Source organism: Sciurus carolinensis, unplaced genomic scaffold, assembly GCF_902686445.1.
Source record: "Sciurus carolinensis unplaced genomic scaffold, mSciCar1.2, whole genome shotgun sequence".
Lineage (NCBI taxonomy): Eukaryota > Metazoa > Chordata > Mammalia > Rodentia > Sciuridae > Sciurus > Sciurus carolinensis.
The window spans coordinates 376,376-387,781 of record NW_025920256.1 but is presented as its reverse complement, the minus strand read 5'-3'; the positions used below and the strand labels follow the sequence as shown (position 1 = coordinate 387,781).

The 11,406-nt window shown below is 54.2% G+C and overlaps 1 pseudogene; it reads right to left on the bottom strand.

The window, feature by feature from the left end:
* Window positions 1-5,419: 5,419 nt before the first annotated feature.
* Window positions 5,420-11,406, bottom strand: part of LOC124975349 (probable RNA-binding protein 19) — a 29,278-nt pseudogene continuing 23,291 nt past the window's right edge.

Genomic DNA, 11,406 nt, shown 5'->3' with positions numbered 1-11,406 from the left:
ATATTTTATACATACATATCTGGTGTGGAGATGGATTTCTGTAAACATGATATCAACGTAGAAACACTAAGGAAAAATTTGATGGATTTGACAACCTAAAATTTTCAAACCATTTTTATGTTAATAAAATAGGAGAAAATGATAAGTTGGGGAAAATACTTAAAACATGCAGTATTCAAAGGCTGTTAATTTTCTCAATATGTAAAGAGTACTTGCAAATCAATAGAAAAAAAGTATCTCCATGGACGAAAGGATTATGGATACAAATAGGCATTTCAGAAAAGATTAATAAGCAGCCCGTCACCATATGAGAACCATTCAACCTCACCAGCTGCCAAGAGAACACAACCTAAACCAGGTGCCATTCTTTAAATGGTCAAAAAAGCAGATTTTCCAAAACTAAACACTCAGGTTGTCACCTGTTGTTAGGAATTAAGCATTATTTCCATACCTCTCTGATGAGTGTGTCCTTTTGTGTGAAATCTCAGAAGAGCTGATCTTCCATGTCTCAGGCATGTCCTAGACCTTTGCCTCCATTGGATCAGTAATTCTAACTCCTGACTTTTCTCCTGAGGAAACAATCAAACAGACACACTCTTAAGATTTGGACCTCCAAGAATGTGAATTGTAAGTTTTAATATCAAACCTGGGGAAAACAATGGAATCCTTCATCGAGACAGTGGTTTTAAGTGAGTCAATTTAAAAGTAGTGACTACATTTACATAAAGGGTCTCTGCATAAATCCAAAGTCCCTGTAGTAAAGCATCTAATGATGTGGGGACATGCTCATGGCATAATGCTAAGTGAAAAAGGCAGGACTCGAATTCACAGACATTGTGATCTCCATGTCATCTTGTAAAAATGAACTCTGTCTTAGAGCCACCCTGCACTTCCTCTTCCAAGTTAATAAGTCATGTCTAACCTGGTCTGAACAAAGAATATAACAGAGGCTGCACAGAAGCTTCCAGACCAGGGACAGTCTGAGAGGTGGCTCAGCTTGAGAGCCAAGTGCAGACGAAGCTTTCCCCTCCCAGCTGACCTTGCAGGTGTGGTGCTGGGCACCTGGGCATCCTACTGTCGGTTCACCTGTATCTGCTAAATAAAACTCACTCCTCAGAATGAGGCATGAGATCCTGCCTAGCAAAGCAGCCCACAGAGGGTGGTCAGCAAGTATCAGGCAGGTTGTGCTTTGATGACAGCTGAATAGTTTTAAGATGCGTAAGCACAGAGGGGGAGCCCATGCAGAGGGGAGGTGTCTGGGCAGTGGGGCCACCAGGAGTCCTAGTGTCTGTGGGCTGGCAGGAGCTTCACGGAGGGGTGGAGCACCTGCCAGAGATTGCTGGGTCCCTCTACTGAGCCAGCCGGAGCCCAACGCAGTGCCCAGATGGCTTCTGCTGAGCTGAGGCTGAGGTCCTGTGCTGAGCCCCTTGGCATATCCCAGTGTGGGTAAACACAGGTCTCTCCACCTTCCCTGGTAGAGAGCTCACGTGCTCACAGGTGGGAGTGACCGTGTGGCTATTGCTCCCCAGCAGTGCTGATTTCCCTGGCACCACAGGGATCTGGCAGGACACCTCCCTGGGCCATCACTGTGCATCCGTCATTTCTGATCTCACCACAAACTCAGCATCTCCCAGAGGCCCAGCCACTTCTTCTGCCCACAGAGAGGGCATAGCTCACAACTCTGAGGGACAGAGATGCCAGCCGTGACTGGGCCCAGGGCAGGCACTCCCTGAGGTCCCTGGCAACACCGGCTCCCTGCACCAGTGTCGGGCATGCTCCGTGCCTCCCTGACCATCAGTTCTGGGGCTCTGTGTTCTTGGCAGGGCTCATCTTCTCTAGGCAGGAGGGCTGGCCGACCCTCCTCCTCTCTTCTTCACCTGCCCCTCTGAGCTCCCATTTCCCACCTGACCCCATTTGAGTGCCATCCTTCCACAGATCAGGCCTGCCTCATGTCCAGGTCCTGTCAGGGGCTAGGTTCCAGCAGAGAGGGGAGCACCCCTGCCAAGGGCAGCCAGCAGACACTAAGGATTGTTCAGGGACAGCACCAGGGATTGGCCTTGGACTGCTTCAGGCCTCCATCAACTGAGGCCCTCTAGACATGGCTCCAGGGCCCCAGCACCCCTAGTGTACTTCTGTGGGCTTGGGTCCCTGGCTGTGTGCTCCAGGGGAGCAGCTGGACAGCATGCCCAGTGAGGGACAGATTAGGGTGGGACTAGGGCACATTAGACATTTTCAGCTGACCATCCCATGTCCACTGGTCACTCTCCCTCCCACTCCCACCTGACACCCACCATCTGCTTTCTTTGGTTTGCTTCCTGCCTTCTCTATAGCTCTATAAGGATCTTGCATCACCACATGGGAAAAAACTTCCTGTGAGTGGATTAAACATACGTGACTCTGGGAGCCAGGTGCCTGTGCCCCTGCACAGGTGTGTCCTCTCCCTCTTCCCACTGTCTGCCTCCCATGGTCCATCAGTGGGCACCATGTCCAGAAAGTGGCTTGCAACCTCAAATCTTCTCCCTGGAAGGAGACAGCTGCTTCTCACAAAATGAGTGGGGTGTGGCAGCTGAGGGCTGAAAGCCAAGTCCTGGCTGGGGACACACATGGGCCAAGAGCAGCCATAGGCAGCCAGAGTCCTGCAGGGCTCCCTTAGCCTGGGTGAGAAAGAAGCCCAGGAAGTCTGCTGTTGCTCAACACAGAGCAGAGGCTCTGCAGGGTGGCACATCCAGGGTCTTGGAGCTGAAACCGCAGGCCTCTCTTGCAAAGGTCTTTCAAGGACTATTTTATGTGAATACTTTTTTCTTTTTCCTTGCAGGGGAATCTACATTGCATAAGTTCGAGGCCTCCACAAACACCTCACTCCACTCTGGCTATACAGTTCTAGCAACAGTTACACAAACACAGATCCAGGTCCAGGAAACACTCTGAGGTCTGTCTGGTATAGACACCCTTTCCTCACTGGCTCTACACAGTCTGTGTTCTCCAAGTCGCAGGAGTGGCAGGGTGTGGCTCAATACCCAGTACCTTGAACTGCACTTTGGTTTCTATGACATTCAGTCAGCAAGGCACATTCCTCCTAGGGCACAGAGAGGTGCTGGCTCGGCCTTGGTGCTGACAGGCGCTCACTGTGATGCTTCTCTACCCTCCTCTTCCTCAGAAGGAAGGTGGGTACTGGCCAGGCTCCCTCCCCTTCTGGTGGCTAAAGAGTTTCCCTCCCCATCCTGCAGCACAAGATGAAAGCAAGTGAGCAGGGGCAGTGTGAGGGCCACTCAGCTCAGGAGTTCCAAGGTAAAAGGTCCTGGAAACAGGTTGGCCTCCCTGTTCAACCTGTGACTGGTTTCCCAACTCATGACACACATTTGCTGTGACCTCTATGCTTCTCTTCATTCTGAAGGAAAAAAAGAGCCCATGGAGGCCTTGCTCACACAGGGCGAGTTCACAGAGGTGGAGCTCACAGAGGCCTTGCTCGCAGACACTGAGCTCACAGACATCTTGTTCACAGAGGCTGTGCTCACAGAGGCCTTGCTTACATAGGCCGAGGTCACAGTGTCCAGGCTCACAGAGGCTGAGCTCACAGGGGCCAGGTTCATAGAGTCCTTGTTCACAGAGACTGTGCTCCCAAAGACCTTGCTCACATAGGTGGTGCTCACACAGGCCGAGATCATAGAGATGGTACTCACGGAGTACGAGCTCACAGAGGCTGGGCTCACATAGGCCATGCTCAGAGGCCTAGCTTACAGAAGGCTCACAGAGGTCGTGCTCACAGAGGCCATGGTCACAGAGGTCGTGCTCACAGAGGCCGTGGTCACAGAGGTCGTGCTCACAGAGGCTGTGGTCACAGAGGTCGTGCTCACAGAGGTTGAGCTCACAGTCCTTGCTCACAGAGTCCGAGCTCAGAGTGGCTGAGCTCATAGAGGCCGATTTCACAGAGGTCATGCTCACAGAGGCCTAGCTCACAGAGTGCTTGCTCAAATAGGCGGTGCTCACAGAGGCCGAGCTCAGAGAGGCTGTGCACACAGAGGCCTAGCGCACAGAGACCGTTCTCACAGAGAGCTTGTGCACAGAGGGCTTGCTCACATAGTGCTGAGAGGCCGAGCTCACATAGGCCATGCTCAGAGACCCAGCTCACAGAAGCTGGACTCACAGAGGGCTTGCTCACAGAGGCCTAGCTCACAGAGAGCTTGCTTTTAGAGGGCTTTCTTACAGAAGCCATGCACATAGAGGCCGAGCTCCCAGAGGCCGTGCTACCAGAATCTGGGGGTCACAGAGACTGAGATCACAGAGGCCGTGCTCACTGAGGCCGAGGTCACAGAGGACTTTCTCACACAGGCCGTGATCACAGAGGCCTTGCTCACAAAGGCTATTATCACAGAAGCTGGACTCACAGAAGTCTTGCTGACAGAGGGCTTGTTCAGTGTCCGAGATCACAGAGGCCGTTTCATAGAGGCTGTTCTCCACACAGGCCGTGCTTACAGAGGCCTTACTCATAAAGGCAGAGCTCATAGAGGGTGTGCTCACAGAGGACTTCCTCACAGAGGGCTTGTTCACGGAGGCCATGATCACAGAGCACTTCCTCATAGAGGTCATACTCTCAGAGGCCATTCTCACAGAGGCTGTGATCTCAGAGGCCATGCTCTCTGCTCTCAGAGCCCTTTCTCACAGAGAACTTGCTCACAGAGGCAGAGCTCACAGAGACCTTGCTCACAGAGGCAGAGCTCACAGAGGCCGAGCTCACAGAGGCCATACTCTCAGAGGCCTTGCTCACAAAGGACATTCTCACAGAGGCCTTGCTCACAGAGGCCATGCTCATAGAGGCCGTTCTCAGAGGCTGAGCTCACAGAGGCCTAGATCACAAAGGCCGTCCTCACAGAGGCTGTGATCACAGAAGCCATGCAACAGATGCTGTGGTGACAGAGACCTTGCTCACAGAGTCCGTACTCATAGAGGCCATTGTCATATAGGCCGAGCTCACAGAGGCCTAGCTCACAGAGGCCTAGGTCACAGAGGGCTTGCTCACATAGTTGGTGCTCACAGAGACCAAGCTCAAAGAGGCTGTCTTCACAGAGGATGAGCTCACAGAGGCCTTTCTCATAGAGGCCAGGCTCACAGAGGCTGAGCTGACAGGAACCATGCTCACAGAGGATGAACTCACAGAGGCCTTGCTCACAGAGGCTGTGATCACCGAGGCCATGCACAGAGGTTGAGCTCACAGTGGGCTTTCTCACACAGGCCGTGCTCACAGAGGACTTGCTCATAGAGGCAGAGCTCATAGAGGGTGTGCTCACAGAGGTCCTCCTCACAGAGGGCTTGTTCACAGAGGCCATGATCACAGAGGCCATAATCACAGTGGACTTGCTCACAGAGGCCTTGATTGTAGAGGTCACACTCACAGAGCCCATTCTCACAGAGGCCGTGATCATCAGAGGCCATGCTCACAGAGGCCTTGCTCGTAGAAGCCTTGCTCATAGAAGCTGTACTCGCACAGTCCTTTCTCACAGAGACCTTGCTCACAGAGGCAGAGCTCACAGATGCCTTGCTCACAGTGGCCCTGCTCACAGAGGCCATTCTCACAGAGTCTGAGCTCACAGAATTCAAGCTCACAGAGGCCTTGCTCACAGAGGCCATGCTCATAGAGGCTGTTCTCAGAGGCTGAGCTCACAGAGGCCAACCTCCAGTGGCTGAGCTCACGAGGCGTAGCTCACAGAGGCAGAGCTCACAGATGCCTTACTGACAGAGGCCTTGCTCGAAGAGGCCATTATCACAGATTCCAAGCTCACAGAGTTCAAGCTCACAGAAGCCGAGCTCTTAGAGCACATGCTCACAGATGCTGTGCTCACAGAGGCCTTGCTCACAGAGGCCATTCTCAGAGAGGCCTTGCTCACAGAGGTCAATCACACAGAGGCCAATCTCACCGAGGCTGTGCTCAGAGGACGAGCTCACAGAGGCCGAGCTCACAGAGGCAGTGCTCACAGAGGACAAACTCACACAGGCTGTTGTCACACAGGCCGTGCTCACAGATTTTGAGCTCACAGAGGCCATGCTGAAGGGTTGGGAGGGCAGGCACGGAAGAGCATTCCCAAGATGGCAGGGTGAGAACTAGGCAGTGACCAGTGGTCACAGAGACCCAGTCTCCAAATTCTGCCTGAACCCTGCAGCAGCCTTGACCTTTACAGCATTCAAGGGCACAGGCTTGGCCACTGTTTAAAAACATATGAAGGTTCAGGGGCTCTTCTGCTGTGGCTTGCAGAGAGCTTGTTATCTAGTCTGCAGCTCCCAAAATCCCTGGCCCATTGCCCTGCACCTAAGGTAGTTGTCCCTGGGGTGTAGCTGGCATCTGAGTGAAATACCCCAGAAGTCGCTCCAACCTCCCAGAAAATACAGCCAGGTGACACTGCATAAGCAATCCTTGGTGGTCATGGGCACGCACATGCACACAGCTGGGGCTGAGCAGTGTGCTGTCTTTGCAAAGGAGTTGAACTCAACCTTGACCTAAGTGCAAGAGGAAGATGACCACAGGGTTTGAGGAGCCACGTCTGAGCTGACAGCGCACAGTGCTGGTGACACAGTGGGAGTTCTGCTGTCTAACCAAAGACCAGGAAGTGTTCTTCCCTATTCTCTGCACTGGCAGGGCCTAGCACATGGGCCTCAGTTAGGGAGCTGTGATCACTTCCGGTGAGGTTGGCTCCTTGGGGGTGGTACAGTCCCCTAGTCATGTGTTCCCTGCAGTGATGGCTCCCTCCTTTTGCTAAGGGTCCCATTTATCCTCAGACTTAGGACTCAGCAGGAAGGCTGTCTCATCTATCTGCACAGGACGTTCAATCTATATTCAAATACTCTCCAGCACCCCCCCACCACATTTGCTGCCTATCCCTGGCCCATGCTACTGTTCTCTGGCCACATTAGGGTTTCTTGCCCACCCTTCTCCCATCTCATGTCCACACAGGGGCTGGAAACTGTCCTGAAGCACAAATGAGACCCTTCCCCATGGGCTCCTAGCTCTCCGACAGTCTCGTCCAGCCTTCAGGCTGACATCCAGTCTCTTAAGTTACCTGCAAATCTGGTCCTAAACACCTCCATCTCCCCTTATGCCCACCACACACTGCTGTGCCAGCTGCCCTCAGGGGCTTATTCCTCCAACTCCCTTGAGTCCCTGACACAGGCCCTTTGCACATGCCCTCCCCTGCTCCTGGACGGCTTTCCCTCCAGGTCTCTGTGCAGGTGACTTCATGTGGGCAGGTGTAGGATCAACCATCTGCACCTAAGGGGCTCCCCTTTGCCCACCCGGCCTAAGGCAGTCCCCACTTCTGAAATCATGTGACTGAGCATTCGGCATGATCTTGTCTTGTGTTAATTCATGGCTCCACTGCCCGTCTCCCCACCAGAAAGAGGAAGAGTCTCCCCAGGCCTACCACAATGCTGTCACAAACTAGGCCCATGATACAAGCGTGTGGGTAGAATAATTGAATGAAAGTATCCATGGAGGACTGAGAGGGGTCTTCAATGCTTGGGGATTGTCCCCTTGAAAACTGGTTCAAGGACGGGCCCAGCAGGATGGGAGATCAGGGGTTGCCCTCAGTTTCAGAGGTGATAGACCCCCAGCATGGACCTTGGCTCACAGCCCACTTACCTGCAGCTGCTTGAGGGCTTTCTGGGCTTGCTCTGGCTTTCGGTACTCCACGAATGCAAACCCCATGGAAAGCAGCGCTCCTGAAACAGGAGCAAGAGGGAGCACAGAGTGAGCCAGGGCTCAGCTTTGGATCCTTTCCAGTTCCCTTTCCAGCCCCCACATGGCCTCAGCTCCGGGCTTGCCTTTTTTGACTAGTTGCCCCAGCGAATCCACTGCCGAGGTTCACTGACTATTAATTAACAGATAACTGATGTGATAATTAACTTCCTAATAGTATCCCGCCTTCGTGAAGGGAGGGGGAACTGACTCAGGGCTGACCACTGTTCTTCAGCAGGAGCCTCTACCTAGACGGCCCTGCCTCCATGTGGCGTCTTGAGCACCCAGGGCCACCTCCTGGGGGCATTTTTGACCCTCGGATCTGGCTCCTGGATTTGGGGTCTAAAGTTCTGACACGGAGGTGAAGGTGCCCTGGCTCTGCCTGGTTCCCCACTCCAAGGCAACAAGAGGTCAGAGGGCAAGAGCAACAGCAGTCTCTCCAGGGGTGCTGCTTCTCGACCGTGTATGTGTGTCAGCTGTAAAGGGGTAACGCTGGGGAGTCCCACAGGGCACCCCAAAGCACAAGGTCTCTAACTGCACCTCTGCCTCCCCTGCAGAGCCCTGCACCTGTGTTTCTATCCAGAGGCTGACGGACCCAGGGCCAGGCGCAATAGGGAACCTTATGAACCACCCAAATGTGGCTCAGAACTGCATGGGGCAGGCAGTCCTGTCAATTTGCTCTCTGAGCAGAGAGCTTTCATTTGGGGGCAGAAGGCTGTGGGTGGTGAGCTGGTGGCATCTGCACCTGAGTGTCAAACATACTCCCGAGAAAGAGGACCTCAGACACAGCAGGGCCATACTGCCTAGGAGGCTGGTCTCTGCCAGGAGCAGCACCTGCTCCCAGCCTCTGTGCCCGTGTGATCAGCCCACAGGAAATGCTGACCTGGGACTGAGGGAGAGGGGCACATGCTGGTGCCAAGGACCCAGCTCTGCTGGCCCCCCATGTGCCAGTTCTGCACAAGCTCTGCCCACCATCTCTCCTTGGGCCCCTCAAGGGTTAGCAGTATGACCTGCTGCTGCACAGCCACCTACACCCAGCTGTCCTTCACGCCAGCCCCAGGCTGACGGTGGCCTCATCCTGCTGTTCCTAACTGACCAGATACCACCTAGCTCTCCCCAACACCTGGCTGGATGACAGGCTCCCGAAAGGACAGTGGACACCCCAAGAGATGCTTTCAACACCGACGACAGGTGGCAAGGCACTGCTGAGTGCTTACAGGTGCGAGGACAGGTTCTCACAGGGGCAGTGTCCCTGTGGGCTGGTTTATCTGCTCCCATGGCAGCCTGAGCAGACAGAGGCAAGGAACTTCTAACTTAATGCACAGAAGCGTCTGCTTAAAACCCTCGGTGGTTCCTTACCAGACTGTAATCCAAACCCCTGCAGGGCATAAAAGCCACTTCCTAAGCTGGAAACTGCCTCCCTTTCCAGGGCACCTCCTGCCTTGGCCTCTGCCACCAGGCTGCTCAGCCTCCCTGCCTCTAGGCCCACTCTGACTTGAAGAACCTGCCACAGCCCTCCTGGTCCTGTGCTGACGTCACTGGCTAACGTGTCCCCCAGCTACCGCAGGTGCCTGGGGACAGGGACAACATCTCTGGTGCTCACTGCTTAGTGGTCCAGGCCAGTTAGGGAGTGAATGGGCAGTGGTCACTCTTGACTCGTGCTGCACCCCACCATGTCCGTGAATCAAAGGGTTGCTGCACGGGGTACGTGGCTGTGATAAAGGACAAAGGACATGTCCTTGTTCATGTTCTGCAGGGAACCAGGGCATGTATAAGGGGAGGAGAGGAGTGTCAGAACAAGACCCAGGGCTGAAGGGAGAGGCCAGGTGGTCACTACCTGAACACTACCTAATGGCCAGGGAGGTGCAGATTAATGACATGATGGAATGATCTAGAAGTTCTATATAAGGGTCATTTCCCTTGGAACTGAAGCAGGAAAGCCCACAATCAGTCTTTATTGCTGTGTCTGGAAGGAGTGGGAGTGAGGGATCCCCCGGGTGCTGATGATACCCTGCCCGACCACTAGGTACACAGCTCCAGGACCACATGACAGCCTGCGAGGCTCTGCACAGCCCAGGACACATGGGCCTCTTTGACTGCACAGCAGGAGTCTCCAGGAGAGAGGAGGGGCTGTTTCAGACAAGCCTGGCCGCCCTCCCTGTCTGCAGGTATGATTTCTTCTGGAACCACTTCCTTCCAGCCAAGATTTCCATGGGTTACCTGCTTTGCTCTTCTTGGAGGTAGAGCAGCTCCTCACAGCACCCACTTTGGAAAACACCTGGAGAAGAGAGGATCATGCAGTCCCCGAATTCTGGGAGCATCCGCCACCTGCGTGGGAGCCTCTCCAGTCACCATGGGTCCACCTGTGGGCACAGGAAGCAGAAGGCACATAGAGCTGACCCAGGAGACTGCTCACAGTGCATGGGTCTGTGCCAGGTCCCACATCATCCACCTACCTAGTGACCCAGAGATGCCCTCAGATGGGCAGCCAAGGGCCAGGGGAGCTGGCAGTTGGGGTCACAAAGCTGGACAAGCTAGACCTGGGCCTGGGCTGCTGAGCCAGGCTCTGAGCCACGGTGTAGCCTGCGAAGCTGTCCTCCCATGTCTGCCTAAGGAGATTCTGGGTCATTCGGAGGTGGTGAGCGATGGCCTATTCCAAGTAATCTAGTCAGTCCCCCGGGCCTCTCGAAACAGCAGCTGGGATGCTTTCTTCCTCCACTTACAGAGGGAAGAACTAGGCCTTGGAACAGCTGAGAGGTCTGCCGCAGACCCCAGAAGGCGGTGTCAGTTCAGGGGCATGGAGTCTACTGAGCCCAGACCTGACCACCTCACTGCCCTCTGTGCTTAAAGCCAAAATAATTCTAAAAATCTGTAAGTCACACTCTAGGTTTCCCCTCCCTTCTTCTGTCTCCCTTTAGAGCTCAGCTCAGGCACACTCCATGTGGCCCTGGCTCTGGCCCTGTCTTCAGTACCAAAGACAGGCAGGTACTCAGTACTGTTCACCAACTGAGTGATGGGCAGCAGGAGGAGCGGAAACCCTCACACACACTGGCGGCAGACTCATGCTTCAGGCGGAGGACCCTCTACCTGGAGGATCTCAGTCGTCCTAGTCAAACCTTCAAAACAACCCAATGAGAAAGTTCCACTCATGCCTCTATGACAGCCGGAGAAACCGAGGCACAGAAAGGATGCAGGGTTTGCCCATTAGCAAGGAGTGAGGCCAGGATCCAGGCCCGGGAGGACTGACCCCTGATCATGGCTCCACACTCAGGTGCTGGGACAGGGGTCCTGTGATCTGGGTGTGCTTCCCCACGGTGCTCTAATGGGCTATGTGAGCTCAGGACAGTGAGGTAACCTCTCTGAAGCTCCATCTCTCAGATGAACTAGATGATCCTGGCTGAACCTTCCAGCTCCAGGGTCTTCAATCCTGAGGACATCCTTGAGCTGCCGTTTGTGCAACTCCAGGAAATGCTGATCCAATACTGATGTCCCACACAATGCCAGAAGTGACAAGGACAACACAGGACCAGAGCTGGCCTGACAGGCTCAGAGCCACCTGCCTTTGAGACACTGCTAGGGTGCGCCTCTAAAACCAAGTCACATGGTATCAGTGCTTCACGAGGTGCTCCAGGGCCCCTGGCCATGCTGCCTGCTTGGGTCTGGGCCTCTACACTTCTGTGGCT